General features: G+C 45.3%; 1 long non-coding RNA gene across 1 annotated transcript; it reads right to left on the bottom strand.

The window, feature by feature from the left end:
• Positions 1-938: 938 nt before the first annotated feature.
• LOC133233441 (uncharacterized) lies at positions 939-8,639 on the bottom strand. Its single transcript, XR_009731713.1, has 2 exons — positions 7,970-8,639; positions 939-7,884 (listed from the first exon to the last, which is right to left on the bottom strand). It is a non-coding gene; the product is annotated as an uncharacterized LOC133233441 (long non-coding RNA).
• Between the last annotated feature and the right edge of the window lie 587 nt (positions 8,640-9,226).

The raw sequence follows: 9,226 nt of genomic DNA, 5'->3' as shown, positions 1-9,226 counted from the left end.
TTTTCTCTATCCTCCACTGCCAGAAATCAGTTGGTAAGTGGATAGGCTGGAAACAATATGCCACTAGGTGCCATAGGGGTGCCAGCAAGGCTAATTGGTCGCTATCAGTGGGATTGACATGAGGAATTCGGAGGGCAGAAAAAGTCCTGAGGACTGGCACCCTGGGGAGGGGACCTGTGTGCGGGAACTGAACCTGAGCCACGCTGAGAACACTGGGTAGGCTTGAAGCCGAGGAGGTAGAAAAGGTGAGATGGGGAATGCGTTCTGGGTGGGGGAAGTGACAAGTTCAAAGGCTTAGAGGAAGAAACACACAAGATGTGTTTAGGAAATGAAATATGGATCGATCTAACTGGGATAGTGAGAAGTTGGGAAAGGAAGCTTGGTCTAGCTTGGTAGGTTGTTAACCTCCAAACTATGGGGCTTTAGCTTTCACTTCAGTTCAGTTGCTCAGTCGAGCCCGACTCTTTGAGACCCCATAGACTGCAGCACGCCAGGCCTCCCTGTCCATCACCAACTCCCAGAGTTTACTCAAACTCATGTCCATTGAGTCGGTGATGCCATCCACCCATCTCATCTTCTGTCATCCCCTTCTCCTCCCGCCCTCAGTCTTTCACAGCATTAGGGTCTTTTCCAATGAGTCAGTTCTTTGCATCAGGTGGCCAAAGTATTGGAGTTTCAACTTCAGCATCAGTCCTTCCAATGAACATTCAGGACTGATCTCCTTTAGGATGGACTGGTTGGATCTCCTCGCAGTCCAAGGGACTCTCAAGAGTCTTCTCCAACACCACAGTTCAAAAGCATAAATTCTTCAGTGCTCAGCTTTCTTTATAGTCCAACTCTCATATCCATACATGACTACTGGAAAAACCATAGCCTTGACTAGGTGGACCTTTGTTGGCAAAGTAATGTCTCTGCTTTTTAATATGTTTTTATTCCAAGGAGCAAGCATCTTTTAATTTCATGGCTGCAGTCACCATCTGCAGTGATTTTGGAGCCCCCCAAAATAACTTTACACTGAAGATAATGGAGACCTATGAAAGGCTGGCTTGGTGGGTAAAGATTCTGCCTGCATTGCAGAGGACACAGGAGACACAGTTTTGATCACTGTTTCGGGAAGATCTCCTGGAGGAGGGCATGACAACCCACTCCATTATTCTTGCCTGGGAAATCCCATGGGCAGAGGAGCCTGCCAGGCTACAGTCCATGAGGTCACAAAGAGTCAGACACGACTGAGCACACAGCACATGTGAAAGGTTTCTGAGATGTAGGCAGCACTGGTAAGTATTGAGTCTTTTGCCTAAATAGAGGTAGAAGAATGAGAAGGGATGCTCAGTGACCAAGAGGGTAGCCTGTGCTGGTCATTTGCCTACTGCTTTCCGTCCTTATCTGCCCTTCTGTGCTCTGCTATATATCAGTGAGAGAGAAATCATATTTTACAGATTCGCAAGCTAGCTGGTTTCTGTTTAGGTTTTGTCAAACGTAAGGCACTGCAAGATGAAAGGAAGAGAGAACTGACTGCCTTTCTGACTCTGGTTTCTTGTGGCATCAGCAAGAGCAGAACAGCTGAGGAGACAGTGTTGGTGGTGGCAACAGCGTTGGCTCTGGTGACAGCGGCAGCAGTGAATCAGGTGGTGGTTGCGGACAAGAAAGCAACAACAGGCTGGAAGTGTAGGCTCCCGGACTCCTGCTCAGCCCACTGGGCTCCAACAGGCTGGAAGTGTAGGCTCCCGGACTCCTGCTCAGACCACTGGGCTCCAACAGCCAACAGGCGCCGTAGGGATACTATGTCCCTGGGTTTTAGGTAACACTTTTGCTCCTGTAGCTCAGAGTGGTGAAGTTAATAATCTTTGAGAAATCACCCTTTTCCTCTTCTGCCCCTCCATCTCTTCTAATACTCTTGTAGCCATTTCCTTTATTAATTACTTCTGTTTGAAATGCTTAAAACTGGTTTTCTTTCCTTTAATTAGATCTGGAACCAAGAACTTTCTGATGTTCAAGCTGGATTTAGAAAAGGCAGAGGATCCAGAGATCATATTGTCAACATCCATCGGATCATAGAAAAAGTAAGAGAATTCCAGAAAAACATTTACTTCTGTTTCATTGACTATGCTAAAACCTTTGACTGTGTGGATCACAACAAACTGGAAAATTCTTAAAGAGATGGCAATACCAGACCACCTTACCTGCCTCCTGTATGGAGAAACCTATATGCAGAGAAACGTTATGCAGGTCAGGAAGCAACAGTTAGAAATGGACATGAAACAACAGACTGGTTCAAAATTGGGAAAGCAGTACGTGAAGGCTGTAATGACACCCTGTATTGTCACCTTGCGTATTTAACTTCAGTGCAGAGTATATCATGTAAAATGCCAGGCTGAATGAAGCACAAGCTGGAATCAAGATTGCCAGGGGAAATATCAATAACCTCAGATATGCAGATGATACCACCCTTATGGCAGAAAGCAAAGAGGAACTAAAGAGCCTCTTGAAGGTGAAAGAGGAGATTGAAAAATCTGGCTTAAAACTCAACATTCAGAAAACTAAGATCATGGCATATGGTCCCTTCACTTCATGGCAAATGGAAGGGGAAAAAGTGGAAGCAGATTTTATTTTCTTGGGCTCCAATATCACTGCAGATGGTGACTGCAGCCATGAAATTAAAAGACGCTTACTCCTTGGAAGAAAAGTTATGACCAACTGAGACAACATATTAAAAAACAGAGACATTACTTTGTCAACCAATGTCCGTCTAGTCAAGGCTATGGTTTTTCCAGTGGTCATGTATGGATGTGAGAGTTGGACTGTGAAGAAAGCTGAGTGCCGAAGAATTGGTGCTTTTGAACTGTGGTGTTGGAGAAGGCTCTTGAGAGTCCCTTGGACTGCAAGGAGATCCAACCAGTCCATCCTAAAGGAAATCAGTCCTGAATATTCATCAGAAGAACTGATGCTGAAGCTGAAACTCCAATACTTTGGCCACCTGATGTGAAGAACTGATTCATTAGAAAAGACCCTGATTCTGGGAAAGATTGAAGGCAGGAAGAGAAGGGGATGACAGAGGACAAGATGGTCGGATGGCATCACCGACTCAATGGACATGAGTTTGAGCAAGCTCCGGGAGATACTGATGGATAGGGAGGTCTGGTGTGCTGCAGTCCATGGGGTTGCAAAGAGTTGGACATGATTGAGAGACTGAACAACAACATATAGCACCTAGTATACTTTATTTGGAGAAGGCAATGGCACCCCACTCCAGTCCTCTTGCCTGGAAAATCCCATGGGCGGAGGAGCCTGGTGGGCTGCAGTCCATGGGGTCGCTAAGAGTTGGACATGACTGAGCGACTTCACTTTCACTTTTCACTTTCCTGCATTGGAGAAGGAAATGGCAACCCACTCCAGTGTTCTTGCCTGGAGAATCCCAGGGACGGGGGAGCCTGGTGGGCTGCCATCTATGGGGTCACACAGAGTCAGACACGACTGAAGCGACTTAGCAGCAGCAGCATACTTTATTTACTTGGCTTCTAGGACACTACACAGCTCAAAACATTTCCTTAGTGATAATTTCTATACCATGTTTTATTTTTTGTTTTTCTTTGTTTGTTTGGTCTTACTGAACCATGTCTTATAACATCAGCTTTATTGTGTTATTGTCTTAAGCAGGTCCAGGGTTGCACAGAGTCCTTTGAGGAACATAGCTTAGAGTAACTGCAGGGTCAGTTGCAAAGCCCACTCCAAATAGAGAGAGATCTTAGTGAAAATTTCCATTTACCTTGAATACCTTCCTAATCATATAAGCAAGATTGTCTTGCTAACATTAGGTATATTAGGTTCACAATCTCTTAGCTACTTCATTGTGGTTAAAATTTTGTCTATATTTTGATCACCTCAAACTTAAAAATTTTGTGCATCAAATAACACCGTGAACAAAGAGAAAAAACAACCTATGGAATGGGAGAAATTATTTAAAAATCGTATGTCTGATAAAAGATTAATATCTAGAATAAATAAATAATTCTTAAAACAAACAAAGCCCCTAAATACCTGATAATAAATAGACAAAAAACTTCACTAAACATTTCACTGAAGGTGACCAGCAAGCACATGAAAAGATACTCAACATCACTAATCACCAGGTTTGTCCTTTATAATTATGGATATTATTTGTTTTGATATAAGTTGGATTAGTCATTGTTGAATAGAAATTATGTGATTATTGATTAATCAGTTAGATTTTGAGAATAGAAGGCTTGGAAATATGATCACCCAAATGAAAACAGGGAATCCTATAATTGTTGCAGAGAAATGCAAATCAAAACCACAATGACATATCACCTCACGTTCATTAGGAAGGCTACTAAAACCCAGAAAATAAGACAGTTTGGTGAGGATATGGTGAAATAGGAACCCTTGGGTACTGTTGTCAAGATTACGCAATGGTGCAGCCACTATGGAGAACAGTATGGAAGATCCTCAAAAAATTAAAAATGGAACTGAGTGTGTATATCTTAGATAATTGCAAGCAGAGTCTCAAAGAAATACATGCATACAACCATATTTATAGCAGCATTATTCACAATTGCCAAGAGGTAAAGCACCCCAAATGTCTGTCAACAGATGAGTAAGATATAGCAGGAAGAAATAAAGGATAAAGAAAATATAGTATATACATACAATGGAATATTATTTAGCTTTAAAAAGAAATCTTGTCACATGCTACAACATGGGTGAAAGTTGAGGATGTTATGCTAAATCAAATAAACCAATCACAAAAAGATAAATACTGTATGATTTCACATGTGAAGTAGCTTCATGGGGTACCAGGGGCTGGTAAGCAGGGCAAAAAGTGAGAGCTTTGTTAAATGAGTATAGGGTTACAGATTTACAAGCTGAAAAAGTTCTGGAAATCTGTTTCACAGCAATGTGAACATACTTAACATGACTAAACTGTACACTTAAAGATGGTTAAGATAGAAAATCTTCTGTTAGGTTTTTTTACTGCACACAAAAAAGTAGCCTCCATTTTACTCTATTTCAAGGATTTTGTGGGGGAGTCACTAATTCAATCTTTACTCAAATGTAATCTTGAACTTAAATGTCTTGATAATACTTCCTGTTATTAGATGGCTGTGCTAAATTCCATCACAAATAGTATAAACCAGTAATCATTCAATCAACAAGGGTTTCAGTTCAGTTCAGTCGCTCAGTCATGTTGGGACCTCATGAACTGCAGCACGCCAGGCCTCCCTGTCCATCACCAGCTCCCGGAGTTTACTCAAACTCACGTCCATTGAGTCGGTGATGCCCTCCAACCATCTCATCCTCTGTTGTTCCCTTCTCCTCCTGCCCTCAATCAACAAGGGTTTAGAGGGCTTCTTTCTGGTATGCATGGTGGGCATCTGTTAGGTTCGGGAGTTACAGAGCTGAGTAAACCAATTTTGTCCAGGAACTTGCAGGCTTACCCTGTGGTGCTGGCTGATTCTGTTAGAAGCAAATCGGCACAGGCCATCGCTGACACATTCCTGGAGACCTGAATCATGTCCACTCCCTCTGCTGTGTTCAACTGCTGATAGAGTCCTGGGGGCTAAATAGAACTTTCACCGGTCAGTGTACCTGGGTGACACTGTCTTCTAAAGCCCCACAAATTTAGGACAAGACTGACTTCTTCTAGAATGGTCTGAGTTCCTCCTATATCCATCATATAAGTCTGTTAAGAATGATTCTTTCCAAATATGTGACCAGTTGAACCTGGTATTCCCCACAATCCTCTGGTTTCAGGGTCTGTCTTGGATCAGCAAGAATTGCCTGAACAGCCACTTGGGCTGCCTTCATTTTTGTCTGCAGCTCTTCGAGTTCTTCTATTTGCAGCAGAACTTGAGCAGCTTCACAGAGAACTGCATTTCCTGTGTCAAAACCAAGAATATGCTTGTCTGAAGCATCAGGCAAGCCTCCTTCTGTTTGGTTTGCCCCAGCAAGTACATCCTGTGTCAGGAGCTCCTGGACCACGGTGAGAATTGCCTTAACCATCACCTGAACTTTAATCATTATCAGGTAGTCACCATGACACTGAATCTGAAGAAGGGTAGCAAGCCTCTACCCCAGCCTTCCAAGCAGGGTTATTTACATCCAAACTGATCCAGGCTCTGCAGTTTTAGTTGCACTGTCTACATGTTTGGGTTTCCCTGGTGGCTCAGAGGGTAAAGTGTCTGCCTGCAATGCCGGAGACCTGGGTTCGATCCCTCGGTCGGGAAGATTCACTGGAGAAGGCAATGGCAACCCACTCCAGTATTCTTGCCTGGAGAATCCCATGGACAGAGGAGCCTGGTAGGCTACAGTCCATGAGGTCGCAAAGAGTCAGACGCGACTGAGTGACTTCACTTTCTTTCTTTCTATATGTTTTGCATTATCAGGTCCCAAGTCCTTATAGTTTTCAGCATTATCTGCATAATCAAGTCTCATAGTGAACCAAGAAGCCAGGCAATTGTTACCTGGAGATCTTGAATCTGGAAAAAACAGTTCCTGTCTGTGAGATATCTCTCAAGAACTTATCGAGTCACTGCTGTGAATGTTTCATAAAGTCTTTCTGTCTTCAGTCTTATCTGCTGGTATCTGATTTTCTGGTCTTCAAGCCAAACCATGGTTTCTAATTCTATTTCATCTTTGCACTGTAGCTGGCAGAGTTGCAGTGGTCCTGGCCCCCCAGGCTTCGGCCAGGACGGGAGAGGAGAGGAGGACTGGGTGATGCAGGCACCAGCAACATGATGAGAGCAGCCTGGTGGCTCTTTGGCTTCGCAACTCCCATGACCTTACTTCTGTTCCACCTAAGTACCCACTGCCACGGGCATACCCTGGACCTTGCATCATCACCACACCCTCTCATCCTTCACAATTCTTTCTTTCTTTCTTTATTTTTACGCAGTTGCTTCCACGACATCCGTTCTTCAAACTGGTTAAAACTGCCAAGATCCTGGCCTCTCCGTTGTCTCCCTTTCTACCCGCTTTCCTGTTCACAGACATTAAGAGATGCCTGCCAACCCACAGCTGTATTGCAGAGGCTGCTGGAGCTCTGCCCACGTCATCTTGATTCCTTTCATTGTCTGGGGGCACACCAGCCCCCCCACCCCCACCCCCGCCATGTGCCTTCACTGCCCACAGCCAGCCCCTCTGACCCTGGTCTGAGCTTTGCCCTCAGGCTGCCTGAGTCCCTCTCCCTGCACGGAGAAGCGCAGGTGGCCAGGAATTTCCGCCCTCCCCACCTCCACTCACCAAGGGCCGCTCTTAACCTCTGACTGATGGGTTTGGGAGTACAAATAGCCCAGCAGCCCAGCAACCTTGCCCCATGACTGGAGTGACTCTGAGGTGGGAGAGCTTCCTGGGCAGGCGGACAGCCCAAGTCAGGGTGCCCTTCATGGTACCTTGCTATCATGGCCATCTTCCTCTCCTGCTCTCTCTTCCTTCCTCCCTTCAGGTTATTCCTGAGAATAGTCCTGCTTCCTGAAAGGTCACTGCCCAGGAATCCTCATCTCACCTGCATCTGGTTTTGCCTTCTTTCTCTCATGGAGAAAAAGTGCCTCCTTCCTTAATATAACCCCAAGTATTCACCCTTCTTCTTCTTCCCTGAGGCGGGTAGGAGGTGGATGGGCCTCCGGGCTGGACAGCTGGTATTTGTCAAGTGGCATAAAACTGAAGCTCTGTTTTTCCCCAGACGCACCAAGGACAAAGCTAATGGCAGAGATACAGTGCCCGCTCCTGAGGTCAAGGAAAACTTTCCCATCTGCACATGCACAGGAAGGCTTCCTGGGGGTCATGTAGGAGGGGGCAACACCCCACGGGCCTGTATGGTGGAATCCGTCTTGGTAAAACTCTGCGCCACACGTGTTGGGGAGGGTCCTAGGATGGGTCAGATGTGGAAAAAGAAGTAATTGACCACAGGGAAACCAAGACCTGGAAGGACCGCCCTGCATGAGCGACTTACCTCACCTCTGCACTGTGCTCCTCCTCCTCAGGAACCATGCTCACAGCATTTCTCTCTGGGTGTGGATCTCTGCCTAGCTTCAGTCTTAAACAATTTGTTTCCTTGTGTGCTCTCCCACTTGTGCTGCATCTCTGATAATAAACTTGGCACCTGTTGTTACAGTTGGTGCCTTCCTAAAACATTCTTGCTTTCAAATGGGGTGGGAAGGCGGCAAGAACCAGGGCCACTTTAGTTCTGATCTCTAACCCTGGGTGGTCTAGCAGTTAGGTTTCCCTGTTTTTCATCCAGGCTGTTGTTGCTCAGTCTCTAAGTCGTATCAGACTCTTTGCAACCCCATCAGATCAGATCAGATCAGATCAGTCGCTCAGTCGTGTCCAACTCTTTGCGACCCCATGAATCGCAGCACACCAGGCCTCCCTGTCCATCACCAACTCCCAGAGTTCACCCAGACTCACGTCCATTGAGTCAGTGATGCCATCCAGCTATCTCATCCTCTGTTGTCTGCTTCTCCTCCTGCCCCCAATCCCTCCCAGCATCAGAGTCTTTTCCAATGAGTCAACTCTTCACATGAGGTGGCCAAAGTACTGGAGTTTCAGCTTTAGCATCATTCATTCCAAGGAAATCCCAGGGCTGATCTCCTTCAGAATGGACTGGTTGCATCTCCTTGCAGTCCAAGGGACTCTCAAGAGTCTTGTCCAACACCACAGTTCAAAAGCATCAAATCTTCGGTGCTCAGCCTTCTTCACAGTCCAACTCTCACATCCATACATGACCACAGGAAAAACCATAGCCTTGACTAGATGAACCTTTGTTGGCAAAGTAATTGTAGTATACCAGTCTCCTCTGTCCTCCTCTATCTCCCTGCTGGACTGGAAGAAACACAAGCTGAAATCAAGATTGCCGGGAGAAATATCAATAACCTCAGATATGCAGATGATGCCACCCTTATGGCAGAAAGTGAAGAGGAACTCAAAAGCCTCTTGATGAAAGTGAAAGAGGAGAGTGAAAAAGTTGGCTTAAAGCTCAACATTCAGAAAACGAAGATCATGGCATCTGGTCCCACCACTTCATGGGAAATAGATGGGGAAACAGTGGAAACAGTGTCAGACTATTTTTCTGGGCTCCAAAACCACTGCAGATGGTGAATGCAGCCATGAAATTAAAAGACACTTACTCCTTGGAAGGAAAGTTATGACCAACCTAGATAGCATATTCAAAAGCAGAGACATTACTTTGCCAACAAAGGTCCAGCTGGTC

Source organism: Bos javanicus, chromosome 2 (genome assembly GCF_032452875.1).
Source record: "Bos javanicus breed banteng chromosome 2, ARS-OSU_banteng_1.0, whole genome shotgun sequence".
Taxonomy (NCBI): Eukaryota; Metazoa; Chordata; class Mammalia; order Artiodactyla; family Bovidae; genus Bos; species Bos javanicus.
Note: the sequence above shows the minus strand (reverse complement) of the source record. Positions and strands in the feature narration are given on the sequence as shown.